Below are 12,586 nucleotides of genomic sequence, written 5' to 3'. Positions count from 1 at the left end.
GAGATTAGTTCAATAATTCCAAACAATTGATCAATAAAACGAGGTCCCAAGTGAGAATTGAAGGTGAAAGCATGAAGATGATGTCAATACCTTCCCTAAAGATCCGACAATGCACGAATTGGATCTAAATTGAAAATTACGAATAAAAATGGGTGTAAATGCAGGTAAAATTTAAAAATTCCAACCTAGATTTTAATACAAAATAAAAATAAATGCTAACTAAGCAAGGATTTGATCAAGGAGCAGTTTACTAACCGTCCAATCACCAATTGCATCGTACCCCTCCTTAATCCATTCCACCCAATTCAACTGCCCCATCTCTTCCTTTGATCAACGCTCCTAATGCCACTACATCGCTTGCAAAAATAGAGCTAGAGGACGAAAATGGATGACATTTTTGAACTGACGGAACGGGATTGGACGGACTTCCGTTCCGTTATCCGTCCGTTGAAATTTTTTTCGTCATCTTCGTCATTCGTCATAGATTCGACATCATCACAAGACTGCCATTCCTCCGTTCTGTCACTCGTCCATTGAAAAAAAAATGGACCCGAACGGATGTTCAGATGATGGAACCTTCTTTGGGTTTTTTGCAAGCCACTGGTCGACCTTCTCCTCTGCCGACCAGGCGGCTCCTCCATGGCCTGCACCGTCCCCCCCCCTCTTTCAATGGATGAGCGACGTCGGTGGCCACTCCGGCAGAGCCCGCCCCCCCCCCCCCCTCCTCTCCATCTTCTCTTTTGTTGTCCTCCCCCCTCCTCTCTTTCTCTCTCCATCTTCTCTCTTTTTCTCCTCCAGTCTTGTCTCTCTCTTCATCTTCTCTCTTGCTCTCCCCGTCCCCCCTCTCTATCCTCTCTCTCTACCTTCTCCCTTCTCTTCATCTCTCTATCCTCTCTCTCTCTACCTTCTCCCTTCTCTTCGTCTCTCTATCTCTCCATCTTCTCTCTTGCTCTCTCTTTATGCCAGCGACCTCTCTCTACCCAGATTCAAAGGATGACCCGAGAAAGCTGCGATCTTGGCAAAGACGACGCTGAGCCTCTCAAGCCTTCCTCCCCCCTTCCCTCCTCCTTTCCTCCCTCCTCTGCCCCGCGCTTCTCTTCCTCTCTTCCCTTCGTCATCAGAAAAAGTCATCTGTCATTCTCCGTTATCTGTTTGTCATTTTCCTCATCCATCATTCGTCATGAATGAGGGATGACTAATGACGAATGACGGATAGCCCTTCGTTCAGTCATTCGTGCGTCGCTCCGAATGATGACGGATAACGATTTTTGAATGAACGGATGATGAAATGTCATCCCTCCTCCAGCTCTATGTAGGGATGGTCCTTTGGTGCGACCGGTGCGATTTTAGGCCGATGTGCTGTCTGGTTCGAATTTTTGAACCGCATATCGGACAGAAGTATATTAAATCGCACCGCACATCGGCCAAGGCCCAGTGCAGTGCGATTGTGTGATTGTTGTCCTGTTTTTTATAAGGTAATGTCTTACCAGAATCTGACTTCCACATTCACAGATTCTGTCACAGATTAAACAGAATAGTGAGATCGATCTTCCGCTCAAGGATCCGTTGCCATCGATTGCGGCGGAAGTCCCCTCCACCAGACTCTAATTTTCAGCTTCGGTAGCTCACCTACTATATCATTTTCTTGAGATTTCTTCTAAATTGATGTTCTGTTGGTATTTATCGATCATGTTTTCTCGCTTAGGTGTGGATCAGACGTGTTGAAACCCACTCTGAACTCAAAAGCAGATTTCTGACGAGAAGTTGGCAGGTCCAAGGTAAATTCAAGGTGTAGTTTTTTACCATCTCTATTTCTATTTTAATGTGTTGTTTCTAATCCTATTTCAACGGGTTGTCTCTTAGATCAACTCCGAAAATTAAAATCAATTACTTCATTTTTTTACATATACATATATTTGTGTGAGTGTGTATACTTATCCTTTCTATTATTTTTTTGACTCTACTTCTGTGTCTATCCCTTTTGCATAATCTGTATCCATTTCTCTCTTGTTGTTTCCATCCTCTAAATCAATCGATCGGTAAAACATTGTCCAATGATGATTAATTGATCTTGATGGACAGTCTTTTTTTAAGGCATCAGCAACAACTTATCTTAATCTCTCCAAGTTAAAGCTTATATCTGAAAAAACTTTCTACAATGCCTGACCCTATTTCTCTCAATTACACCCACTCTCTCATTCTGTTTCTCTCAACTGATCTCTGCTCTCTCTGACTCTATTTCTCCCAGTATCACCCACTCTCTCATTCTGTTTCTCTCTATTGCTATCTACACTCTCTGACTCTATTTATCTCAATTACACCCTCTCTCTCATTATCTTTCTCTCAACTACTCCCTATTCTCTCTCAATCTCTTTCTCTTTCTCTCACTTACTCCCTATTCTCTCTCAATCTTTTTCTCTCAATTACACACTCCCTCTCAATCTGCTTTCTCTCAATTACTCCCTACTCTCTGTCAATCTGTTTCTCTCAATTGCTCTCTACAATCTCTAACTTTATTTTTCTCAATTACACCCACTCTCTCAATCTGTTTCTCTCAATTGCACTTATACAATCTCTGACTCTATTCCTCTCAATTACTCCTGATAACATGCATATATGAGCTAAATAAGTGCTAATTTTATCCTAATTTTGGGCTCTTAATGCTTAAAAACATTAATTTTTAATGCATGTTATCATGATTTTTGGTTAAAATAAGAATTTCCTTAAATTTCAAGTTAAATAATACGTTTGGTAAATAAGTAGGTCAATATATACATTTTAAATGTTTTTAAAATGAATTTTAAAAGATAATAAATGATTAATTGTCCTAGATCTATAAATAAAATGAAATTAAAAAAATAAAAGAAAATTTAGAAATTAATAAAACATTTTTTTGCTGTGATAAACATTTTTACGATTTATTTCAGTTGTTTCTTTAAATAAAAATGTTCTTTTTTTATCAAAACTGTCCCTTATTGGGCCAGTCTAGGCGCTAATCGGGCGCTAAACGCGCAGGAAGTGCACCAAGAAGCAGGGAGCCAATCAGAACGGCCGTAGATGTCTTCGGTGCGCGACACACACGTACACATCATCGTGCGTGTCGCGCACCACACGCAGCATCTGCGGGGCAATCAGAGCAACAATAGGCGTCTCGGTGCGTGACACGCACATGCACAACATGGTGCGTGTCGCGCACCACACCCAGTGTTGTGCGGACAAATCCCATGCTGCTTAACACACTTCGTGCAACGCAGCGAGTTAAGTCGCATTAAGGTTGCGTGGACCAATGAGATGGCAGATCGCCAGGTCCACACCAGCTGAGTTCGTGCCAAGCGGAGGTGCACATAGCGCTGTGCGTACGATGGGCGACGCACGCATGGGCCAAGTGGCCGAATCGTGTTGCGTCACGCACCCTGCGTACAACTCGCAAAGGACAGAAATCATAACGGAATCGGAAGAACATGTTCTTCTGATTTCGCGGCGATAAAAGGGGAAAATCGAAAAATGATGCTCCCGTTCTTGATTTTTAAGCTCAAGAAGGAAGGCCTAGCTTCTTTAAAGACTCAAGGATTGACTCGGAGCGATTTGGAGCTTGATTGGGACTGCAAATTCACAGATCCGTCGCCGCATTCTTCCCTAAATTCAAGCTAAAATTCGCATCACAAAATGGGAATCGTGGTGTTCGTTGCGCGGAATTCGCCCCAAATCGAGTCACTGATCACCCCTGGTACTTCTAGGTTTCTGTTAAATTCAATTTGCATTAGATTTCGTGTTTAATTTTAGCATATTCGTAGTTTTGATGACGTGCGAAAGTTCTGATGCATTTCCGATTTAGTTGTGTAGATTCTCGAATTTCCTTGATTTCTGGATAGTTTAACATTCATTAATACATTTTAAATCATTCTGAATCCAAAAGGATCTTTACATACACCCATTAGTTTCAAATTCCTTCAATTAGCAGATCGTGATTACGATCCGCCAATGTACGGTGATTCTTAATCTTAAAAAAAAAGAAGAAAACTCTCAATCAGATTTCTTAATCTTTGAACTTACCTCATTTAGAAAGGATTAGCATCCTGTAGTGAAGGTTAAGCATAGTTGGAGTGAAATTGAATCGTTGATAACTCTGTTTAACTCTCACTTTCCTGAATTAGCAAAGCGTAACTACGATCTGCTAGTTCAGGGTATATCTCCAATTTCAAAACAAATTGGATAAAGATGCAAAATGCTATGAAAATTCTACCTTAGGGCTTCAAATCCGTGAGAAATTTGGATTAATCTTTTACAAAAAAGATTGGCAACAATTAATTAGGATTAATTATTTTCTCTGAACCAATGCTAATTCACTGAACTACCCTAAAACATAATTCAAATTGAAGTAAGTTTTTGGGTAAAATAAACAAGGAATACAAGTGGTGGATTTTGATTTGGGTTTAGTGATTAAAACAATCTGACAAACTGAGATCCTAAAAACCTAAGATCACATCAACACATAAGCAACCTAGTTGGGATTAGTTCGTACTTCTTATCAAGAAGTGCTAACTAACCATACATTTGATTCTCATTGATAGAAATTTCAGAAATTAATATCTGTGATTTGGATGAACCGAATTTGAAAGATAATTTACAAACATTATGTTCACTTGGATAAAAATACATCATTTGTCCAAGTAAGAGTTCTTAAACCTACGTTAATAGAAATTGAACTTCCCTATCGCCTCCCTAGGGTTCGACCCCTTACTCAAGCATTAAGGGACAAACAAATTTTACTGATTAAGTTTAGAAAACCCTTAAAATAATGACATATATAACACGTATTTTTGAACTTATCAACTCCCTATTCTCTCTCAATTTCTTTCTCTCAATTACTCCCTATTATCTCTCAATCTCTTTCTCTCAATTACTCCCCATTCTCCCTCAATCTCATTCTCTCAATTACTCCGTATTCTTTGTCAATCTGCTTCTCTTAATTGCTCTTTAAAATCTCTGATTCTATTTTTCTCAGTTACACCCAAACTCTCAATGTGTTTCTCTCAATTTCTCTGTACAATCTCCGAATTACACCCCTCTCTCTCAATCTCTTTCTCTCAATTACTCCCTATTCTCTCTTAATACGTTTCTCTCAATTGCTATCTACAGTCTCTGACTTAATTTCTCTCAATTACACCCTCTCTCAATCTCTTTCTCTCAATTACTCCCTATTCTCTCTTAACACGTTTCTCTCAATTGCTATCTACAGTCTCTGACTTAATTTCTCTCAATTACACCCTCTCTCAATCTCTTTCTCTCAATTACTCCCTATTCTCTCTGAATCTGTTATTCTCAATTGCTATGTACACTCTCTAACTCTATTTCTCTCAATTACACCCTCTCTCTCAATATCTTTCTCTCAATTGCTCCATATTCTCTGTCAATCTGTTTCTCTCAATTCCTCTCTACAATCTCCGACTCAATTTTTCTCAATTACACCCACTCTCTCAATCTGTTTCGCTCAATTGCTCTCTACAATCTCTGACTTTATTTCTCTCAATTACACCCTCTCTCTCAATCTGTTTATCTCAATTACTCCCTATTCTCTCTCAATCTCTTTCTCTCAATTACTCCCTATCCTCTCTCAATCTCCTTCTCTCAATTGCTCCCTATTCTTTGTCAATCTGTTTCTCTCAATTCCTCTCTACAATCTCTGACTCTATTTTTCTCTATTATGCTTACTCTCAATCTGTTTCTCTCGATTGCTCTCTACAATTTCTAAATCTATTTCTCTGAATTACACCCTCTCTCTCAATCTCTTTCTCTCAATTACTCCCTATTCTCTCTCAATCTGTTTCTCTTAATTGATATCTACACTCTCTGACTCTATTTCTCTCAATTACACCCCCTCTCTCATTATCTTTTTCTCAATTACTCCCTATTATCTCTCAATCTCTTTCTCTCACTTAGTCCCTATTCTCTGTCAATCTCTTTCTCTCACTTACTCCCTATTCTCTGTCAATCTCTTTCTCTCAATTACTCCCTATTCTCTCAATCTCTTTCTCTCAATTGCTCTGTACGATCTCTGACTTTATTTCTCTCAATTACTCCCTATTCTCTCTCAATCTCTTTCTTTCAATTACTGCCTATTCTCTCTCAATCTCTTTCTTTCAATTACTCCCTATTCTCTCTTAATCTATTTCTTTTAATTACTCCCTATTCTCTTTCAATCTGTTTCTCTCAATTTCTCTCTACAATCTCTGACTCTATTTTTCTCTATTACACTTACTCTCATTCTGTTTCTCTCAATTGCTCTCTATAATATCTGAATCTATTTCTCTGAATTACACCTTCTCTCTCAATCTCTTTCTCTCAATTACTCCCTATTCTCTCTTAATCTAATTCTCTGAATTGTTATCTACACTCCCTGTTTCTACTTCTCTCAATTACACCCTCTCTCTCAATCTCTGTCTCTCAATTACTCCCTATACTCTCTAAATCTATTTTTCTCAATTGCTATCTACACTATCTGACTCTATTTCTCTCAATTACACCTTCTCTCTTAACTCTTTTTCTCTATTACACTTTCAATCTGTTTCTGTCAATTTCTCTCTACAATCTCTGAATCTATTTCTCTGAATTACACACTCTCTCTCAATCTGCTTTCTCTAAATTATTTCCTATTCTCTGTCAAATCTGTTTCTGTTAATTCCTGTATACAATCTCAGACTCTATTTCTCTCAATTACACCCTCTCTCTCAATCTCTTTCTGTCAATTACACCCTATTATCACTTAATCTCTTTCTTTCAATTACTCCCTATTCTCCGGCAATCTGTTTCTTTCAATTGCTCTCTACAATCTTTGACTCTATTTTTCTCAATTACACCCACTCTCTCAATCTGTTTCTCTAAATGGCTCTCTACAATCTCTCAATATGTTTCTCTCAATTGCTCTCTACAATCTCTGACTCTATTTCTTGTAATTACACCCAATCTCTCACTCTCTTTCTCTCAATTTCTCTCTACTCTCTTTGATTCTATTTCTCTCAATTATACTCTCTCTCTCTCTCAATCTGTTTCTCTCAATTGGTCTCTACAATCTCTGACTCTTTTTTTCTCAATTACTCTCTCTCTCTCAATCTGGGTCTTTCAATTGTTCTCTCCTCTCTCTGATTTTATTTCTCTCAATTACACCCCCTTACAGTTTTTTATCCATGTCACCTTTCTTTTAAATATTAGGATGGATGACTGTGAATCATCACCCGCACTACACCACACAGTTATGTCTGAGGAGGATGAGTCTTTAGACAGTGGCAAAAATAGAGAACAGAAGAAGCCCCACGTTAATGGATGTGATGTGTTGAGGTACTTCACGTCTCAGGATGACAAAAATTCAGATGCAACATATGTAATGTAGTTGTGTACAACAGCAAATATCTGGGCAGCACTCCTCTGTGGAGACATTTGGAAAAATTTAATCAAAAGGTTTTTGCATCCTTGAAGGGCAAGGGGAACAATGTCGGAAGGGAGAGGTCAGTGGCTGAATATTTTGGTACAAGAGGTAGTAAGAAGCAATATTGCATTGGTCGTACAATAGAGAATACGAAGGAAGAACTAGTGTGTTTCATATGTCTATCTGATTCACCGTGGGCAATTGTTAGGAAGAAGTACTTCATAAGACTTCTCCGTTATATCACACAAGAAGAGATATCTATCCCATATGTAGGGGCTATCAAAGCCAAAGCACACGCTCTTTACAAAGATATGAAAAAAAACATGTGACACAAACTGGGTGACTTTGCTTGTGTATCACTTACAATAGACGTGTGGACTTCTGAGAACAACATTGCATTCTTAGGGGTAACTGTGCATTGGGTGACAAGGAGTGGAAACTGTGTGACCGTGTGCTTGGGATACGCCAATTGAAAGGATCACATAGCGGGGATAACCTTAGCGCAACTATCCTCTAAATATTGGTGGAGTTTGTCTTAAAGTCAAAGGTACGAATATGAATGTAATCAATAATGGTTTTCTCAAAGGCATTCTCACATTCGTGTTGTATTTTTACGCAAGTGTGCATAGTGACCACATACAATGCATAAAATAATCAGAATATGATGGCTATTTTAGAAGATGAATTGAAGCAAGAAAACCATCATTTACGAAGTCCATGCCTTGTAGTTCATGACGGGCTCAGCTCGCTACGGGTTACGGAGGCACCATCTGAGCAAGTCATTCTGGATGATAGGTCTATTATTAGTGCCAATGGCAGTGACGAAGTCAATGATGACTTTGGTTCATCCACGCTAGGTGACGCAGTGCTCCGATTGAGAGAAATTGTGACTGTAATACGTGGGTCAACACAACGCGCGTAGCACTATGTATCACTATGCAAGTAGTTTGGATTGTCGAACCATAAGAAGATCCCCTTAGACTGCACTACAAGGTGGAATTCAACGTATGAGATGCTTGTAGCAAGCATTGAAAAGAGGGATATTCTTGATGTAATGGCAGTAAATGTCTTGGAGAAGCTTGTGCTGGTTGATGAAGAGTGGCAGATGATCAAAGATTTTGCAGGGATATTGCAGCCCCTTGTGTTGGCCACATCCCGCGCTTGTCAATCCAAGTCACCAATTGCAAATGAAGCAAAGCGTCATCCTCAGAGCGATGAAAAAACATCTTGATAGTGTCATGAGAGGAATCCGAGAATCAACCTTGTTTCAAGTGAATATTGTTATATCATCACAGCAACAGACTTCCGTCTACAACACTTGTCAAGTAATGAATACCAAGCAGAAGAAATATTCAACCATCCTTAGTCGTAACCAGGCCTTCACCATTGATGTGCTCATTGATCTATCCATGAAGGGACGGTTAATCGACTGTGACTACTGAGATGAAGTCATCAGTTATATAAGGAATTTATTAGCTACACCCAACGTCATTAATGATCAAACTATGACTGATTCAGCTCCCTTTGGGTGTTTTTGTCCCGCTTGAACAACAACTGCTTTTTTCAGCGAAGCACTTGATTATTTGTTGCCAGATAATGGTCACACTACAAGTTATGATACACTGCACGAGTTCGATGCCTAGATTACTTCACCTCCCATCAGGGGGACGGAGTTGTTACACTGACGGAAGGTGATTTGTGAGCACTCGTATCCTGGTTCTTATCAGTGTCGGTGATAAGTGCGCCCTCGGAGAGATTTTTCTCGACTGGTTGTGCCGTCATCAACTACAAGCGGACAAGGCTGACAGCGGAAACCATCGAGCTACTCATGACAGTGAAGTGTTGGTGGCAAGCAGAGGAGGATGTCAATGATGGTAGCAACGGAGATGACAAAGATAGGGAGGAGGATCCAAAGGCTGATTAGCATAATAGTATATAGAAACAATGTGTTGTAGACTTTTTGGTGACGTGTAGTGGCATTTTGACATCATTTTTGTTACAAAATCATAATTTTCAAAAAAATGCCTTAAGATTTAGAATCATTAATTTTCCTCATAATAGCAATTTTAATCTCAAAATCATATTCTTTTCCCTAATAATAAGCTCACTTTACACCCAATTGCTGGCATTACGGAGAGCTCTTGGTTCAGAAAGAAAATGGGGGTCCCATCAACGCCGTCGCCAGACACAACCAAACTTGATATGCGACTGCAAGATAGTGGTTTAATGAAGCCCATGCAGATGAATGCTTTCGACATCATCTCCTTGTTTGCAGGTGATGTGGGAGGAACATATGATGCCTGTCCTGAAGGAGATTGTTTGGCCATGCAAAGGAGTTGGGCCCAATGATCAGCACAAGCAGCCGTAGTCAGTAGCTGTAGTTCAATGGCCATGATCATCAATCCATTGGACAGCCCAAGAATCTCCACTACAACTTGAGCTCTCTCTTGTTTTGTCTTTCTCCCTCTATCTCTCTTGTACGCTATCTATTTAGTCATGTATCTCTCGTATGATGTGTAGCAGTTGTGAAATCCCAGATTAACATGGTGATGAGGAAAAGTATCCCAGATTATCTATTAAAGTTCTGCCATTAGTTAAAGTGGATCTTCAATGTCGAGTTTGATAGTCCATTTGCTCATCTCTCCCCTCAATCTTTTAATCTGCCTCTCTCCACAAACAATAAAATTAAGTGGCTTTGGAAACCCAAGCTTGGAAACCCATTTGCTCCTCTCTCTTTTTCTCTCTCTTCTCTCAATCTGTCAACTATGTCTGTCTGCCTCTCTAATAACACCCTAAATTCGGTCTTTATTTCATGCTATCAACACAATTTTATGCATTTAAAGAGTTTAAAATCGGGTTGTTATCATGTATGTACATAAATTTAATGTTTTCAAATGATTCCTGTTTTTTCCCTAAATTTCTGTTAATTATTATGAATTTTAAGGGATTTATTTGAGCTTGAATTAATTATTTTTTAATGAAAATGGCAAGTTTAATATTTATTTTCGAGAATTATCAGTACAGGAATGAATCAGTGAATTTTCTAGAATTTTTTAGGATGTTATTGGATTTTTATGAGATTTATTTGAGGAAGAAATACATTTTTATTAAGAAAAAAATATATATTTATAAGGAAAAAAATGAGTATTAAGATTATTTTTGAACTTTGAAGGGCTTTTTGTAAATTTTCGTTGCAATGATGCCCTCAAAAACAGCTCTCAGTCGTGGTTGCAGGTGTAAATATGTCATTTAAAGTTTTCTACGGTTTAATTGAAAATGATTTAATATTTGTTTCAATGTTTTAGGAAAAAAACCAGAGGAGAGAGAGTGCGCAAAGGGCATATACACAATTACCTGTGGGCGGCGTCATTCGGCAATTCCAGTTTTTAAGAAGGATCCGCAGGGAAGTTTTCGACCGACTAACGTGGCCTCATCGTGGCCGTCGGATGAGAACCCGACGGCGCTTGATGAGGACCAGCGCCGGGAGGTAAGTTCACCGCACGCACGGCGTGTACAACGCGCGTGCACGGGTGGTGACGTGGAAAATTCTGAATGGAAAGAGTGAAGAAGGAACGCACACGTACGTGCGTATCAAAAAGCATACAAATCACGACGATTGATATTTTCTTTGTTTTTATTTTTGCCAGGGGAGTACGTGGCACAATGAGAATGCACCCTCCTAGAGAAGCTGAAAGATCGCCGGCCAATCAGAGGATGACACCTCAGCATGCAGGTTAAAAAAAATAAAAAATGAATAGATTTAAATCCAATGGCTAATATTGGTTTAAATTCATTTATTCATAACTTTTGATCCAGATGTCCGATTGAGATGTTTTTATGGATTTTCTCTTCTTGATCCCCTCTTTCTATCTGTATGGTTGGATCATTACCAAGCCTACATTGATAGATAAAAATTAATTATTAATTAGGAGTAAAATGGTAATTTTACCATTTAACCTAAGTATAAAAGCCGAATTTTGAGAGGAGGGGGTCATTCTGGATGGTTCTCTATCACAGCTGCAAGACAGAGAGGAATCCCAGCCTGGATCAACCTGTTTGGTACCTTTCCCTTCATTGTATTTGAATTTGTGGTGCATTTTGGATGATGTTAGTTTAATTTCATGATTGTTCTTCTTGATTCTGGTCTGAATTTCTAAATCGCTTGGCTTGAGCGGCATGTACAAGCCCTGATTAAGATTGGGAGGAGTAATTGAGAAATTTAACTGGGTATTCAAGTGCATTTCAAAAGAAAACTAAAAAAAACTTTAATTTATAGGATATTAAAATTTGCTTTTTTTGTTATTATCCAATAGTGTAGTTAGTTCTGAATTATCAAACCAACAAAAAACCAACCAACCAAATCTGTTTTCTTCTTAACCTCTCTAATTGAATTCTTTGATCCTTTCAATTGGATCAATTAATTCAACTTAGAGTCCCCTTATTTCTTCTACTCTTCTCATCTCTTCTACCTCCCTCTCTAACTTTCTTGTCTAATTAGGTTGATTTGATCTTCATTGAAGATCAAATTGATTCAAATTAAGGTTAAATTATCAAGAAAATCATTGAATTGAACTCCTTACTAGCCTCCCTTGGACGATACCTCTACTCATCATTGTACATCTTAAGTGAGGTTTTATAAATTTTATTGTATGAGCTAAGAATTGCCAATGAGAAGGGTTTAAAATTGCATAAAATTCACCCCTATTTTTGGTTTATCACTCTCTTCCCAGACAGTTAAATTAAGTGGCTCTAGAAGATCAAGCTTTGAGCCCATTTTCTCCAATATCTCCCTCCCTCTCTCTTATCTCAACCCATCAATTTTGTCTGTCTGTATCTCCCAAGATAGTAAAATTAAGTGGCTCCATTTGCAAACCCATTCACGATGAATAAAACTGAGGTCGATGACATTTCAAGACAACGATACTAGACCTTTTAATAGATTTTCTTTGAGAATTTTAATGGTCACTCCAACTTTGATTTAATTCAATGGATGGATGATGTGAATATCAGACTTTAGTGGTTTTATTATTTTTTATATGTCATAAAACAATAGTGGTTTTATTAATTAAAGTTATTTTAATATCCCAAGCAATATGACTTCACTGACCGTTACATCCTCTTCAAATATCATGTAGAATTTGACCTTGCCTGATGATCTAGTAG

General features: G+C 38.5%; 1 long non-coding RNA gene across 1 annotated transcript; it reads left to right on the top strand.

The window, feature by feature from the left end:
- Positions 1–3,462: 3,462 nt before the first annotated feature.
- On the top strand, positions 3,463–11,279 carry LOC144705835 (uncharacterized). The gene is made up of 3 exons (XR_013582121.1): positions 3,463–3,727; positions 10,729–10,910; positions 11,071–11,279. It is a non-coding gene; the product is annotated as an uncharacterized LOC144705835 (long non-coding RNA).
- Positions 11,280–12,586: the final 1,307 nt, after the last annotated feature.

Source organism: Wolffia australiana, chromosome 7, assembly GCF_029677425.1.
Source record: "Wolffia australiana isolate 7733 chromosome 7, ASM2967742v1".
NCBI lineage: Eukaryota > Viridiplantae > Streptophyta > Magnoliopsida > Alismatales > Araceae > Wolffia > Wolffia australiana.
This window is presented reverse-complemented; position numbering and strand designations above follow the sequence as displayed.